This window comes from Macrobrachium rosenbergii, chromosome 48, assembly GCF_040412425.1.
Source record: "Macrobrachium rosenbergii isolate ZJJX-2024 chromosome 48, ASM4041242v1, whole genome shotgun sequence".
Classification (NCBI taxonomy): domain Eukaryota; kingdom Metazoa; phylum Arthropoda; class Malacostraca; order Decapoda; family Palaemonidae; genus Macrobrachium; species Macrobrachium rosenbergii.
Window position 1 is genome coordinate 61,452,048 of NC_089788.1, and position 17,500 is coordinate 61,469,547.

The following is a 17,500-nucleotide window of genomic DNA, read 5'->3' on the forward strand; positions in this document are numbered from 1 at the left end:
TGTCTGACAGTTGGGTTTATTGTGAGGTTCAATAACAATGAGGGTATTCGATTTAATATACAGTGCAGTTCCAAAGAAATCAGTTTGTTATTTTAATTTTCTTTTATAACTTTATTCAAGCTATCTCTCCCGTTTATGTGGTTTTTCAATGAAATGAAAAAGCACCAACTAAATAATCTTCAAAGGATCGACGTCTCTTACAATAAAAGATTTTAGGAGCTCACTCATTTCCAAAACTTCCCCATAAAAGGAATCATTATAGAAAACCAAGTTTCCCTTAGTAAATAGTATTTGGAAGAAGAGATGGGCAAACTTTATGAGATAACTATTTTTGCCTAATTTCAGAGAGTGATAAATTATTTCCAGAAGACGCTATCTTATACTTTAATCTCTTTCATCTCTTGGTGAACATTGATAAAAATCCAAAGTGATTCTCCTTCAAGATGCAGTATTATACATTATTTTATTTCATGATATAGCAGTTACAGAGCCAAGTTATTGAACCAAGGGGGGAATCATCATTATAGTACGGACCATTTCAGCTGCAAAGAACGCATCACATAAATAAGGCTCACTGTCGGAAATGGCAGCTGATTACGCTTTCAGGTAAAAATGAAATTAGTCTGGAGGGAATTTATAGGGCTTCCTTTACGATGCATTCTATACATCTCAATCTATAAGTCTCCTTCAAGATTCTAACTTAGTCTTTGATTTTTGTTGCTAATTCTTTGTGAATGAGTTGCTGTAGATACGTCTTCAACAATGGCAATTAAACTGGGAAAAGGAAACCTTTATGTAAAGAACGTTGTGATTTAAATTGATTTCTATAAATTACAGTAATCCCTCAGTTATCCGAATTTGCATTATTCGAAACTCAACATTATCTGAACATAACTGGACCCCAGGGACCAGTGAAACTTTTGATTCATAAAAACTGAAAAAACCACCCTCTGATGGTTGCCAATGCTATACAGGTCTAAGGAAATTTTGGTGACACTGCTTACGCACAAAACAGGCTGAGAAAGGGTTCAGTAGGGGCTGGGGAAAGAGTTTCCAGGATGTGAAGAATTGGAGGGCTGGCTATGATGGGAGAGAGAAGCTATTCACGAGAATGAGAATGCAGAAAAAGTGTTGTTAAGGGAACGGTTGGCCAGGGAAGGAGTTTCCCATGCAGAGAGGGGGTAGGAATGCCACTTAGGGTGAGTAGAGTGGGTAGGCCCGCATTTAACTTCTCTAAAACATTCACAATGATTAAAAATACTCTTTGTTTTATGTCTTCTTTAACATTATGTTTTTTGTTCACATTTTATTAAAGGATATTGCTTGTAATCAACTACTGTAATCATGCACAATGTAAGTGAGAGAGAGCAAAGCATTCAACATTCCTCGGATGCTTCACGTATAACAGACACGCACACACACTCCTACCCTTTTTTTATTCGTGTTTTATGTTATTGTGCTATTCAAGTTTTCAGTCTACCGTATTTTCTTATTTTTTATTTGTATGTGGTTTGTCATAATTTTCACTGCAAAAAAATAAGAAATCCACTAAAAATCATAATGCAAAGGGGAGAGAGAAACACATTCGATATCGCCCTAAATTTCGTTGTTATTTCTGTATGTTTTGCCATAATTTTCACTGCATAAAATTATGAAAAAGCAATAAAAATCACAATGCAAAAGAGAGAAAGAGAGAGAGTGTTGCTGGCTTAAGGGAAGGGGAGACGATCTTATATAAGTAGTGCAACGTGTTGACTTAATGTCTGACAAAATTCTTGACGAAATTCGCATTATGAATATTTTTAATTAATATTTTACTGTTGGGGTGTCATGTCCCATGCGGGAGATGCGCCATGCGTCGGTATGGCACATCACTATAGCATAAAATTTATGCATTTTTATAATAGATAAATACTTTTTATCGAAATTCTCATATACTGGCAACTTCACCTCTTCAATCCGTGAAACAACAGGTTGGGAAACAATTGCTGTTTGGTATTTTTGAATGACTTTTTCCTTTCATGATTTTTTATGTATCGTTTGTAACACGCAAAAAATAGAAAATACTGACGGAAAAAGCTGAGACTAAACCAGATGTTAACAAAAGTCATAGAATAAACAAAAAACTTAAGTGAATTTGGAAATGTAAGCAACGCGTACGGAGACATGCACTGCGCGTGTGATACGCAAACATTGCATGAACGTTTTTTCATACAAAAGACCAGAAATGGTAAATTATTTTTCAGCAATGAGCTGATATGGTGTGATAATCATCAAAGAGTCAGCTGGAAATATGCTGCGAAAATTAGGACAAAATATCTAGAAAAGAAAAATGACGAATGATAGAGGAGAAAGGTAGGTTGTGTGTGTGTGTGTATATATAGGGGAGTCTCTTTGTGCGTTTTCGAATGCTCTCTCTCTCTCTCTCTCTCTCTCTCTCTCTCTCTCTCTCTCTCTCTCTCTCTCTCTCTCTCTCTCTCTCGTATTGTGCATGACAAAATAACAATAAAGTAAAATACAAAACAAAGCATTGTTACCTTCGAAGCTTATGAAACATGAATGTAAACATAGGGAACTACAAAACAGCATTATGGAATTAATTGAAAAATTAGTGATAAGAGATGAAATACTATATTAACAGTGATAAAGTATTCTGTTGTGTACTGTTATGTGTGATAATCATATTAGAGTCAATTGAAAAAGAGAGAGAGAGAGAGGAGCTGAACAGCGATATCATCATTGATGAAATGCCATATGTAGAAGTAAAGACATACACACGCACACACACACACACACACACACAAGCTTCCGTGATACTTTGCGGTGAAATAACTGTTTACAATATAGCAGAAAAGGATTAATTACGTCTTAGTTGTTCTTAAAATGATTGTGCTTTGGAAACGTTGTTATTGAAAATGCCTTGCGTACCAAAGCTGTAAACACAGTGTAAGTTTTACACACACACACGCGCGCACACAGTTTCCAAGATAAAGCGAAATGAGACACAAAATGTTGGGTACGATTTTTTTTTTTTTTTTTTTTTTTGCATTGGAGGGAAAATAAAAGGAAATTAATACAAATGAATAATGCTGGGTAATTGCATAACCTACGCTGTCAGAGTTCAGTGAGAATTCAGTTGCTCAGTAAGAAGCAGTGATACATAAACGCGTACTTACACACATGCATGCGCACATGAGCAGAACGGTCGTCTCACCTTCGTGAAGAGTCAGGTTCGAATTCTGGCGATGCTGAGCATTTTACTAAAACACTGTTTCTCTGTAGACCTGACTAATGCAGCATATTCGGCTTTGGTTGGTCATAGCTGAAGTGGATTAAGGCTTGGGGCCAGCAACCTTATCCTAAAGGAAGTAGGAATTGCTGGGAACCCTATGGATATCACTCTATGTTGCCATGCTGTCCAAGGCAAAAGTTACATAATTATATATTATATATTATTATTATTATTATCATTATTATTATTATTATTATTATTATTATTATTATTATTATTATTCATGACAATATTTTTATATAATAAACCAGTCACTGACGTGACCAAGAGAATTGTTCTTAACACAATAATAAGAAAGATGATTAAACAACAAAGATATTAAGACTTATTTCATGTAGAAAAAAAAAGCAATATGAGTGTATTCTGGCCCCTCAGACGCCGTGATAGGAAAGGGAGAGAGAGAGAGAGAGAGAGAGAGAGAGAGAGAGAGAGAGAGAGAGAGAGAGGTTTCTCATAGAAAACGGGAAAGAAAAAACAAACAGAATAGGGACTGAATAGAGATGGAAACTGGCACAGCCGGAAAAGATGAGATAGATATAAAAGGATATCTGAGTCAGATAAGAGAGAGAAGGAACATAAAAGGCAATAAATAGCAACATGAAGGGACAAAGACGTCAACGAACTGAAGGCGGATGTAACAAAATTGATATGAACTTCTTATTGCAACCAAACTCTATGAGGACGTATGAAAGTACAATATAATATATATATATATATATATATATATATATATATATATATATATATATATATATATATATATATATATATATATATATATATATATATATATATATATATATATATATATATATATATATATATATATATATATATATATATATATATATATATATATATACATATATATATATATATATATATATATATATATATATATATATATCAAGGGTGTCCATAAATTCATGGTGCTATTTGAAATATTTGTAGCTTGGTAATTATACGTGATGGAATTAATCTGTAAAAGGGATAAGAGAGCTTTGTGTCTAGTTTTTCTCTTCTTCTGAAGTTTTATTTATTATTTGTTTAATCAAATATCTTTCACAATTTCTGAAACTTGAAAACGACTCCTTCTTCAGAACTGTTGTTGACCCTTGGCTCACTAGAAGAGAAAGTAGACTGCGTTCTTTGGTTGGCTGAGCTAAAATGTACTGTCGCTGTCCAAAGAAGGTTTACAACCCAGTACGGAAAAGAAGCACCAGGCAGGAATTGCATAGTCAGGTGGGTGAAGAAATTTAAGGAAGCAGGTTCTGTTATTGGTAAACCACGGTCTGGTAGACCATATGTTGGTGAAGGAACTGTAGCATCTGTAGATTTGATGCATTCGGACTCTGTAAGCTTTCGTTTTAATTTTTTTTCCGCAGAATCTTATGCACAGTAGATTTTGAAAGCCACATCTCCAAAGATGTTCGCTTAGACTCTTTCTCGGATTTCTTTCAAAGGATTGCTGTAAGATGCTGCAGTAATTGTGTGAAGTGTTCAGACTTTTCTTGATGAGTTACGAAGTTTCATCAGCGGATTACTGAAGGCTTTCGATAAGTCTTGTTTCACTGCTCGTCTTCTGTTTACCGTTGCAGCATTTAATTTAAATATATGCATACATACATAAATATACATATGAATATATATAAATAAATCAATATATCTACATACATATATATATATATATATATATATATATATATATATATATATATATATATATATATATATATATATATATATATATATATATGAGATGAAAATTCTAAGATTCACGATGGAGCCGAACTGCTTTTGGCAGATCCTTGCGTCGTTTGATCTAAGCACTAATTTTGTGATGGATATGAATATGGGAGATGAACTTATTGGGCTGACGATCCTCAAAAACAATATGCGTTTAAAAGTTATACTGCCATGATGTGGATGTGAAGTTTCCAGCTCTAGCAATATGTATATGTCTTTCTGACATCTCAGATTTGGGTTCGAATCGTTCCGTCCCAAGGAAGATATTTATATATATATATATATATATATATATATATATATATATATATATATATATATATATATATATATGTATATATATCTTGAAAAAAATGTGACCACACAAGAATGGATGAAATTTTATGCTGTAAGAAAATATTGATAATGAAAGGTAACGAGTACATCTCAAAACTGTCCCCTTGTTGTTGTGAAAGAAGCGAGACAAATCAAGCTTCACAATTCTTTGATCAAATTATTTCCAGATTCCCTGAAATGAATCGATAGATATGGAACAGAATCTTGAATGGAAAATCTCCGACCACAAAAATAAACCGGGAAGTTTTAATCAAACCTTTTATTCCCCGAAGTAATTATTGTGTGATGACGCATTGAAAGGAAGGATTCATAAATGGAATATTAATGGCTTTGGTCGCTTCGCTTCTTGTGCTCATGTCGTCTCTTTGTTTGCTTTTCGCTCTGATCTCATTTGCTCTTTTTCTTTGTCGAGAGAAGAGGGATTCTCATTTTTTGGTCTTCGAATTTCCTTCTATTGTTTCATCTCGTTTCTTCTCCTATTTTAATTTGCCTATATTTCTCAGTTTTGGTGAGTGTTACTTTTTTTATCATTATTACTTAAAGAACTTTAGTTCGAATGGGAGAACTGTATCTACTTGAATACCTATGAATCTTCTGGGTTATTTTCCGCAGCTCCTAAGTGCTGACCTCCCTTCCAAGCATCCTGGGATCGTTCCCCATCTGGGGAGGAGAACCTCTTCATTCATTTCCTTCCTGATTTCGAGCACTTCAGAGGAGAAAGAGAAAAGTTAAAGGGTCAATATTTCCACTGCATGGACTGTGATTTTTCATAGATCACTTTATACTCTTTTCAGGGCAAAAGGTCTTTCTTTCCATAATCCGCACTTCATTTACGTGCATAACTGACTGGACGCGAACAAGATCATTGATTATGGAAAAAATACTTGAAAAAGTTTTGAATAATTGGATCCGGACTCTTTCATTTCCCTTCACAACATCAATTAAGCAGAATCTTTTGTTGCTACCGCAGTACCTAACTATCTCTCTCTCTCTCTCTCTCTCTCTCTCTCTCTCTCTCTCTCTCTCTCTCTCCATAGCCACATGTTTATGGTGGGCAACCCCAACGCGATAATTTCTATGTCAGAGGAGCGGGATATTCCCTTCCTTTTAACCCTTCCATTTTCCCTTCCATATTTTTCTTCCATATTTCGGGGAACATTTGCCATTTCAGAACGCCTTCAGATTTATCGGGTGCCTCCCTCCTACTTCCCTTTGGCCCATTTGTTGACGCTTTTCGTTTCATGCTGAAATGGCCAGACATAATGACGTCGTTTCTCCCAGCCTCACTTTTCACATGTTTATTCAGACGAAAGGCTCACTATACCTCTGAAAGAACCTCTTACCCGAAATTCCTTTAGTTTTCTGTAACATTAGCATGAGTTAGCAAATGTTGGTCAGCTGACTGTGTTGATGGCGTAGCTGTAGTGCAGTAAACAAGAACTGCAGTGTCTCCTGCAACAGCCTCTCCTAAAGGGCGTTTGAATCAAATGGCGTCTGTGAAGTTATGTCACATGTATTTTTCTTCTGCTTTATCTTCCACAAAGCTTCTTTCATCTCATGCCTCCCTTCTCACAGTTCTCCTCGTCCAAGTGTGAGTAGATACACACACACACACACACACACACACACACACACACATATATATATATATATATATATATATATATATATATATATATATATATATATATATATATATATATATATATATATATATATATATATATATATATATATATATATATATATATATATATATATATATATATATATATATATATATATATATATATATATATATCTGTATATATGAAAATCAAGATATGAAGGAGGGTATTAATATTTAGATTAACGCAATAAAGGGATAGATAAACGTCCCCCTTCGAGTTATTAACCATTCACACCGAAATAAAAAGAAAAATTCATAAAACTAAGTCAGGTCCCATAACCGAAAGCACGAAAAAATTATGTGAAGTAATGCCAGGTCCCCCTAAATGAAATCGAAATGGTCGAAATGTAGACACATAAAACGTGATGTAACAGCATATGCAGAGAATCGCAGTTCTATGAAACCCGACCCAAAACGAATAGGGGGAGAACGTCCAGTCATTTTCTATCAACTGAAAAAAGAGTAGGTGAATAATCTGGAAGTAGGGCCATAACTAACTCAGCGCTTCGAGGATTACGATAAAATATTAAAGCAATTTCTTTGTTAGAGAAATAAAAGCTTACTCATTTTTTGGTGTTTGGAACTCCCCTTCATTCCTTGGTTGTGATATTTGTTTCCTCGTTCTCAATTTTAATCCCATCGCAAGTGATTCAGGAAAGAATGAGGAGGAATTTGGGGATTATTTTATAGCGACGAGAAGAATTGGGTCTTTCCCTTTTCTGAAAAGGCATCGTTGATTCTTTTCTGGGAGAGTTGGACCAAACAAATCAAGAATGACAGTGATTGAGAAATATATCAGCAAAAGATGAGCAAGGCAGTATTCTCACGATAGAAAAAGGAAACATGCTAAAATGATAGGAAAGTTTTTCCTGGGATTTTCATTAATTAAAATTGAAAAGCAATTTAGAAAGAAGCTTAAAGGAACCTCCTCGCTTCGCTACATTTCCTCAAACTAAAACGAAGCCTGAGACACATTTCCCCGAGAAAGTTGGTTCTTAAATTCACCGAAGATTGGCCGTTGTCTCCAGAAGAGGATCTCGGGGCTTTTCCCTCGGGTGTTCAATGCCTGGAGGAAACGCCTCCTCCCTCTTTATTGCTCGCTTGTAAAAGTCTTCCTTGTCCTTTTCTCTTCTCTGTTTGGAGATACAGAATTTCATTGAGAACTTCTTAATGGTATATATATATCTTCTTCTTCGTTTTAACGTGCTTTTTTCCCATTTTCTATATGGGGTAAGCACGATGCCTTCTTTACGAAGGACTTTGATTTGGCGTTGGGGTAGGCCGTAGCCTCGATCGGCTGCCCTGCCTGACATCGCTTAGACCCCGGTAATGATGTGTACGTGTATCGTGCCAATCCCCAGCCCCTTTCTCCCAAGCAGCGAGGAGAACTGGGCGGGTAGGTCGACGGTTCGAGACGTGTGAGGTGTCTGTTATTTTTTTAGATGTTGGAGTGGCTTTGTTTATGTGTGTGTATTAGTCTGTAACACCCATTTGCTTTTCAGCAAACCTATCCGTTGATTACATACGTAATTCCGGGGTGTCTACATGGATAGCAAAGTGTCTGCCTTCACTGACCAGTCGGCTGCGGATTTGAACCCGCTCCACGGGTCTCTACGAAGTCCTAGGCCGCTGCTCTACCGACTGAGCCACAAAGGCTCTTAATATATATATATATATATATATATATATATATATATATATATATATATATATATATATATATATATATATCATATGTATATATACGTATGTATATGTATATATATATATATATATATATATATATATATATATATATATATATATATATATATATATATATATCTAGTAGGAACAGCTGAATTGTTGACAAACTAATTAATATTAAAAATAAGTGTACTAAGTCACATTCCCAGACTCTCCTGGCTGCCTTCCAAAATATTTGCTGTGAAATGAGAAGGGAATATTTTTGCGAAGTAAGTTAAAAAGCTAGACACCTAGGTGAGATGAAACCTCCTGAGAGGTATAAGGCAGCAAACAAAGCAGCTGTGGCGGAAGAGTTGCAAAAAACCTTAGTTTTGCCTACAAGTACAGTGTGCTGTGCAGAAGACACTGATGGCAAAGCCACCTGTTCTGCCCTGTTGATCAATCAAAATAACGAATTATTCATTTGGTATGTATTCGACTGTAGTGACTTCGGTCATTGTGTGGGTTTTGCTAGTTGTTCCTCCTCATTAATACTAGCAGTCTCAATGGTATATATATATATATATATATATATATATATATATATATATATATATATATATATATATATATGTATATATATATATATTGTATATACTGTATATATTTATATATATATATATATATATATATATATATATATATATATATATATATATATAAGGGACAGTTCGTTTATGAGTTGATTGATATGAAAATATTTATCGAAAGATAACCACACGTATACAAAAAAATCTACCCTTCACCATTCATTATCTCCCTTTTTCTCAGTTACCATATTAGTATATAGCAAAAGAAATCTGGCTCTATTCCCTTTACACTCCTAACACCATAATCACCATCACAACAGTAACGATGATATCTAAATCCTTTAACAATATCTCCTTTTCTTTTCTTTCCTATTTCCTTACCTAACCAGTTCCTCTCTCTCCATTTCAGTCCGTGGAAGGGGGACCGCCATAGGAAACACAATTCCAGTGCCATAGAAGCCTATGTGACCGTCTGGAAAGCAACATGGTTCAAATTCCAGGGTTCCAGGTAAGTTATCATTAGAGCTGATAAGGGTTAGACAGATCACGTAACCTCATGTTGATTGTGAAACTCCCGCTTACATTGGAAGGGAGATCCACTCTGGTTACTTCCATCTAGGTCTGAATAAAAAAAAAAAGACTTCGTTGTAAGAGAAACTTCTTTGGTTTTTCGTGTTTCTCATCAATCCCGTATCCTGTACGGATGCTGAGGCTCAACCCGTTTAGAGGCAGAACCAAAGACGTCTTGGAAAGAGAAACTGTCGACAATATTGTCCTCTTGAGAGAGAGAGAGAGAGAGAGAGAAGGCGGGGAATTGGAGGCGGAAGACGCCAAAGTTCATTGGGAAAAACAGCAAGTTTACGAAGACAGAAACAAACAGATAAATAGATGATGCTTAGAAACCAAAAGGAGGATAAGAAAGCACCAAGACTTACGCAGACTGAAAGACAGTACAGAGATTTCCTCTTATTCGTGTAACTAAATCCACTTATCGGCATCATGTACCTTTATTTTTTTCTAATAAAACCGACACCAAGATAAGATGAATATGGAAAAACGACAATCAAAGGGAGAAGAAATAACCAAAACTAAACAGAAGAGTGAAAGAAAGTATTGCAAAAGGTTGAAAACAAAAAAGAAATTCTCATTGCACTTTGCAAGGATGCTATACCAGTGTGTTGCAATTGTAACATCGGTGGCCCAGTGACCTACTCTCTCTCTCTCTCTCTCTCTCTCTCTCTCTCTCTCTCTCTCTCTCTCTCTCGCAACGCAATCTGTGTGATAATGGCGTTAGAGTTTTCCGCATGAAAGAGGGTAAAAGACACGACAGAAAAAAAAACTGACATTTGTGAGTGTTAAAGGACAGTTCGATCCATTGTCTCTTTAGTGAATGTGTGTAGCATTCAATTACAGTAATTAATTTTAATCCTATTCAGTTACATTAACAGCCTGCAGAGGTTCCATTATACTGTTAGATTCAGAGATCAACGTTTAATGAAAATTAGGAAACGTTTGATCCATTTCCATTTCAAAAACAAATTCTGTGAACAGCTACACCCTGTAATATGTTGGAAGCTTTTGCATTACCCTGTCAAAGTTGACGCTTTGGGATTTATAGACTTTGACCTGTTTGTCCCTCTGTCTGTCAGGTTTTTTTTTTACTTGTGTCTGTTCATTTGTTAGAGAGTAAATTGTTTGTTGAAGAGGAAAATTGTGTTACCCATACCCACTGTTTTAATTCAACAAGTGATCAGACTTACTGTGCTTGCACTACAGATTCCATAAGATAGAACATGACCTGTTATCTTCCTGAGAAATTCCCTCACCTCCAAGTAGGGAAGAGAAAGACAGAGATGAAGGGCGTTAGATGATAAAATAGCGAGGCAGAACCCCAATTGCCACTTTGTGTTCACTAAAGGTGTTACCTCTACAACTTCTGTGTCCCTGACAGTGATTGATGGTTTTACTTTTGTTTCTAATAAGGCATTTCCAAGTAAAAGCTTTAATCAGTTTCCTGGGATTGGTAACATTTCTCTCCTTTATTACCGAACATTGGTAACATTGCCTCAGCATCAGGAACAAGAGGATGTCCAGTGCCTATATTGGCACCAGACACTTTTTCTTACGCCAGTGACATCATCAAAGTAATCCAGAGCTGCATTAAATAGCATTATCTACCAAGGAATTATATTGAGTGTGCAGATGGTGGGGCTGTCTGGTATTCATGCTCCTGTGATTGCCTGTTTGGTCCTACGAGGGACTGATGATAACAAGGACTGGTGCCTTAAACATTATTTCGTGCATTGTTAAAAAGGAATGTATCTCCGAGGGTTTGCTGAGCTTGATTGTTTATATTTATGTTTCTAATCTTAAGGATACCCGAAAAGGTTGCAACCAGGAAGTGAAAGAGTGGCGGAGAGAGAGAGAGAGAGAGAGATGGATATGTGAGATCCCAACGAGTAAGAAAGGAAAAGGAATGAAACGGAATCCAAAAAAAGACCAAACTTGATGCCTACTCCCCCTCCGCTGCCGATAAATATTTAACCCTCGACTGTGTTAAAGGATACCTTAGCCTTTTAGTTTTGGTGATAATGATTATTTTTATTATTAATATTGTTCTCTCTCTCTCTCTCTCTCTCTCTCTCTCTCTCTCTCTCTCTCTCTCTGGGGTGTCATGTCCAGAGAAGAAAGACGCCTCAAGAAAAGCTAGGATGAGCAGGAAGAGGGGGAATATCCTAAGGAGAAAGAGGAGGTAGAGAATAAAAAGGAATAGGAGATAAAGGAAGTTTGTAACCCCTGATAGGAAGGAGATCGATTGCAGGAGGAGGAGGAGGAGGAGGAGGAAAAGGACGAGACCAAAAAGAAGACCGGGACTCGGATCCTTTTCTGCCCCTTCCGATCCTCCTTTGTCCCAGGAGTGACTCGGAGAGAAAACGTTTTTCCCGTTTCTATTTGTTTTTGCTTTTCTCCCCAAACTATTTCTTTATTTTACTTCAGCCACGTGTTTTTTTAATAAATTCGCCTAACTTAGAGAGTAAACGTTTGTTGAAATCTATAGCTAAAACAAAGTAAAGAATTACAGAGGAAGAGGTTAATTCGCTTGAGTGAAACTTGAGAAGAACTTTAACGGTGGAATGGAAGGATGATTAAGCCAAGTTATGATTCAAGGAGGATATTTAAAACACTAAAATTCTGTGGAAAAAAAATCAAGAGTGAAACTGGTAAGGTAGTTGGTGCAAGTGATTTTGGATGAAGTGGGATTTGCGTGGCACCAAGATCAGTGGTCATTGAACCAGAGTAAATTCATAAAAGGACCTGAAAGAAATCGAAAAGTTTTGTCGTCATGCCGTAGAGTTAGATAACTCATTACTGAAGGAATAAACAACAAAATATAATTATGACTGTATAATAGTAAGTACGACCTCATGAGTATGCCCTGGTTTGTAACCTTCCTTTTTTATTTAATTTTTTTACATATGCATTATCTGTCTCCGGTCTATTAAGAGAATTCAGTAGACTCAGATAATTCAGTAGAACTCCAACGGAATTTAGAAAGATATAAGAATGATCCAGTGACCTATTTTTAATCCATTTGATAACTTCTGCAGCCAAAAGACGAAAGGTTTTATGGGCTGCTGCAGAGCAAGAGCTCGTGCTAGCAAAACCTGGCTCAATCAAATAACACCGACAATGCAACAATTTACAGGACGGTGCCTCTGGTTTCATGTCAAATTGCTATGGAGTGATTACACAACCCTTATTTATTCAAGGAATCTTAATCCCGCAGCTCTTTAGAAAGTATCAAAATAAATTTGACAGTGAATTACATCACAGCTACATGAATTGAAAGTGAAATGCGTTTCCTTACCTGTAATGCACTTCAACGTCTTTGGTGTGGATGGAGACTGCAAGGGTCGTTGATCACTCATTTTGTTGCTACTGCCAAACTTCGGAATTCTGTTCCTTTTCATGTTTTCCAGGAATTCTATCATCTTCCTTCCATTAAGAGGCCGAACGGACTCTTTCTTCCTAACCCTTATCATTATCTAGCTTTTACGGGCCTGGCTTAGAACAGGGCATCAGCTTTTCCGTCCCGGTGTCTTTTGATGTAAATGAAAGAAGACCATTCCTTTGCTGCTCTCAGGCATAGAAACAGGCCACATTCATACGTATATCCATATATATACATAAAAAAAGTACATACCTAAATGCAATAACAGTAAGACAAAAGAGAACCTCAGCTGCAAGTATCCGTGAAGGAAAGTCGAGGAAGTCAGAGGGTGAAACTGAATATCTTTTATCTCAGTCCCCAGGAAGATTCTCACAAAACGGAATCGAAAAAGCAAATGGAAACTGACGAGTTTTTCTTTTGCTCTCTCTCTCAGTGTACAATATGTATATATATATAAATATGTATATATATATATATATATATATATATATATATATATATATATATATATATATATATATTATATATATATATATATATATATATATTACTGAACATATATATATATATATATTATATATAATCTTTTTCTCTCTATTACGTGCAGTCCCCTTCTCTTATGACAGACTCTTCTTCATATATATACATTCGGGTAATTCATGATACATTATGTTTTCGCCAGCGATAATTTCATAATTTTCCAGGTGGTTTATGTGGCTGAATTGTAACTTTTACTTTTGTATTTGTTAAGATTATGTCGTTTTAGTCTTGGGCATCATCATCTTAAGCTTTTTTTTTTAAACTAACCCTCACAAATGACCCTGGAAAACTTGGAGGTTAGCTAGAATGCAGCGAAGAGAGAGAGAGAGAGAGAGAGAGAGAGAGAGAGAGAGAGAGAGAGAGAGAGAGAGAGAGAGAGAGAGAGAGAAGCAAAAGGTACATATGGTTGGTGATTGCCACATGAATAATAGTTGGACTTGTCGGTTTGTGTCCTTCTTAGGTCATGGCTGGAAGACCAATCAGAGCGTTTAATTTAGTTTTGAAATGAGTTTTGTGATCCCATCCTTGGTATGAGAACATTTGGCTTTCAAGAAATATTACAGGCGGTGAATCTTTGCCGGAACTTCCTCTCGCTCGTATCTTTGCCGTCAAAAACGTTTCTGATTAAGTTGGGTTTACTGTGAGTCTCAAAGATACTGCGGTTATTACATTTAATATAATGCATTGGGTAGTTCCACAGAATTCAGTTGTCTCATTTTAAGTGTCTTTAATTTTTTATTAAAGTTCCCTCCCCCTTTATAGTAAGTTTTTTACGAAAAACAATCACCAATTAAAATAATCTTAGAAGAACCGGTTTCTCTTACGATAGGAGCTCTCAAACCTCAATTAATATCCAAAACTTCCTGATAATGAGAATCATTAAAGATAACCCGGTTTCTCATTCTAAAGAGAATGAGGGACAAGAGAAAGGGGATGCTTATGTTATAAGGTATTTTGAGTTAATTTTAGAAGCTGATAAAATCATCTTCTGAAAGAATGCATCGTATGCTTTAAACTCCTTAATCTCTCTGTGAACGTTGATATAAATCCAAGGCGATTCTGCTGCAAGGTGCAGTATTTCACTATTTTTATTTCACGTGATTAAACCCAACTAAATCGAAATTGCGTCGAAGATGTAGAAATCGAAACTTGAATTCTTGGCTCGATTGAACCCGAAGGGAATCACCGTTATCCTGCGGACCATTTCAGCTGCAAAGAACGCTCCCACATAAACAAGGCTCCCTGTCGAAATGGCTTTGGCTCCGCAGCTGATTACGCTTTCCGTTAAAAGTGAAATGGGTCGGGAGGGAACTTATAGAGCTTCTTTACCAAAGCATTCTATACATCTCCGTACTTCAGTCTCCCCAACGGTTCTGGTCTAGATTTTGATTTTTTGTATTTAATTCTTTGTGAATGCGTTGCTTTAGATACGTGAACGACAACAGTAAGTAAACTTGGAAAACCAAACATTTATGTATGTAACTTCATGATTAAAATTGATTTCTATAAATTCTAAGTAAACTTTGACTATTAAGTGGACATCGTTAGTTGTTTTAAACATGAAGGGATTATTATTATTATTATTATTATTATTATTATTATTATTATTATTATTATTATTATTATTATTATTATTATTCATTTATACAATATTTTTATATAACAAACCAGACTCACTGACGTGACCATGGGATTTGTTCACATTAGTATACTGAGAAAGATGATTAAACAAAATGGATATTAAAAATTATTTCATCCAGAAAAAATCATTTCATCCAGGAAAAAAAACAAGCTGTGATCGGGGGGAGAGAAACACAGAGAAGTTTTTCTTAAAAATCCGGAAAAAAAAGAATAGGAAATGAATAGAAATGTAAACTTTGAGACTCCGGAAAAGATGAGAAAGATATAAAGGGATATTTGAGTCAGATAAGAGAGAGGGAGGGAAAAATATTAAGCAATAAATAATGACACAAAGGGACAAAGATGTGAACGAAGCGAAGGCGGAGGTGATAAAATTGGTATGAATTTCGTATGAGAAGCAAACGCTGTGAGCAGGTATGAGAGCACGACAAAAAGTTTCTCTTTCTCAGCATTTTAATTGGTCATTACTTACTTCTTCTCTTCTCTCTCTCTCTCTCTCTCTCTCTCTCTCTCTCTCTCTCTCTAGTGAACAGGCTCTTATTCATACGACCACGTGTTCCTTTTTAGTTTTCTGTAAAAGAAAACTATTGTGCCGGCTTTGTCTGTCCCGCTCTTTTTCTGTCCGCCCTCAAATCTTAAAAACTACTGAGGCTAGAGGGCTGCAAATTGGTATGTTGATCATCCACCCTCCAATCATCAAACTTACCAAATTGCAGCCCTCTAGCGTCAGTAGTATTTTATTTTGTTTAAGGTTATAGTTAGCCATAATCGTGCTTCCGGCAACGATATAGGCCAGGCCACCACTAGGCCGTGGTTAAAGTTTCATGGGCCACGGGTCATACGGCATTATACCGAGACCATCGAAAGATAGATCTGTTTTCGGTGGTCTTGATTATACGAGGTACAGAAAACGCGATTGCCCGAAGAAGAAACTTCGGCGCATTTTTTACTTGTTTAAATTCTGTAATGGTTTCACTCAGTAATATATCATATATATCTATTATATATATATATATATATATATATATATATATATATATATATATATATATATATATATATATATATATATGTATGTATATATATATATATATATATATATATATATATATATTTATTTATTTATAAATATATTTATATATATAACATATATATATGTGTTTGTTTGTACTATACATATATCATATGCTAACTATATTACAAATAAGTGTACTAAGTCCCATTCTCAGACATTCATGGCGCTTTCCTGAGGATTTTTCTGAAATGAGAAGGGAATGTTTCATCGATGTAAAGTTAAAAATGCTAGACAGCTAGGGGGGAAGAAACGAGCTTAAAGGCAAAAGGCAGCAAGGAGGCAGCTGTGGCAGGAGGGACTCGACAAAGAGCCTTTAGTTTTTCCTGCACTGTGCTGAGCAGAAGACACTGTTGGCCGCGCCACCTATTGCCTCTGTAGATCAGTCTTAACAGTTAATTATTTCTTTAGTAGTTAGACGGCTGAAGTGATTGCGGCCATTATTAGCGTTGTGCTAACTGTGCTTTCTCATTACAAAATATATGACTGATAAAAAAAAATATATATATATATATATATATATATATATATATATATGTATATATATATATATATATATATATATATATATATATATATATATATATATATATATATATATATATATATATTGAGTACGTTTATGAATTTAATTATAAATATGACAATATTTATTGAAAGATAACCTGACGTATACGCAACCATCTACTCTTAGTTTAAGCAAATATCTACCCTTTATTATTTACTATCTCGTTATTAGTAACTACATTAGAATATAGCAAAATGAAGGGTGGCTATATTCCCTTTACAGTACCAACACCATCACGATACCCTTAAAAATATTTCATGATCCCCAAAGGCTAAGAAATGCTGAATGTCAAATTGGAACCGCAATCTAGGTGTCGGCAAGTCTTCGAAACGTTAGTCTGAGAAAATTGGCCATTATTTTTAGAAAGTAATGCCTCTTATCTAAGGTCATTTTTACTTTCAAGTCGTATGCAGCTATAAATAGACTCAC

At 35.4% G+C, this 17,500-nt stretch overlaps 1 protein-coding gene across 2 annotated transcripts in view; it reads left to right on the top strand.

Moving 5' to 3' along the window:
• LOC136831453 (facilitated trehalose transporter Tret1-like) overlaps positions 1-17,500 on the top strand; it is a 280,303-nt gene that overhangs the window by 224,892 nt on the left and 37,911 nt on the right. The window contains exons 19-20 of one of the 2 annotated variants that reach the window (XM_067091927.1): positions 4,393-4,534; positions 9,708-9,806. The gene's annotated coding sequence lies outside the window, so the exon portion shown is untranslated. The remainder of the gene's footprint in view (positions 1-4,392; positions 4,535-9,707; positions 9,807-17,500) is intronic. The other variant, XM_067091928.1, reaches the window with a different exon arrangement.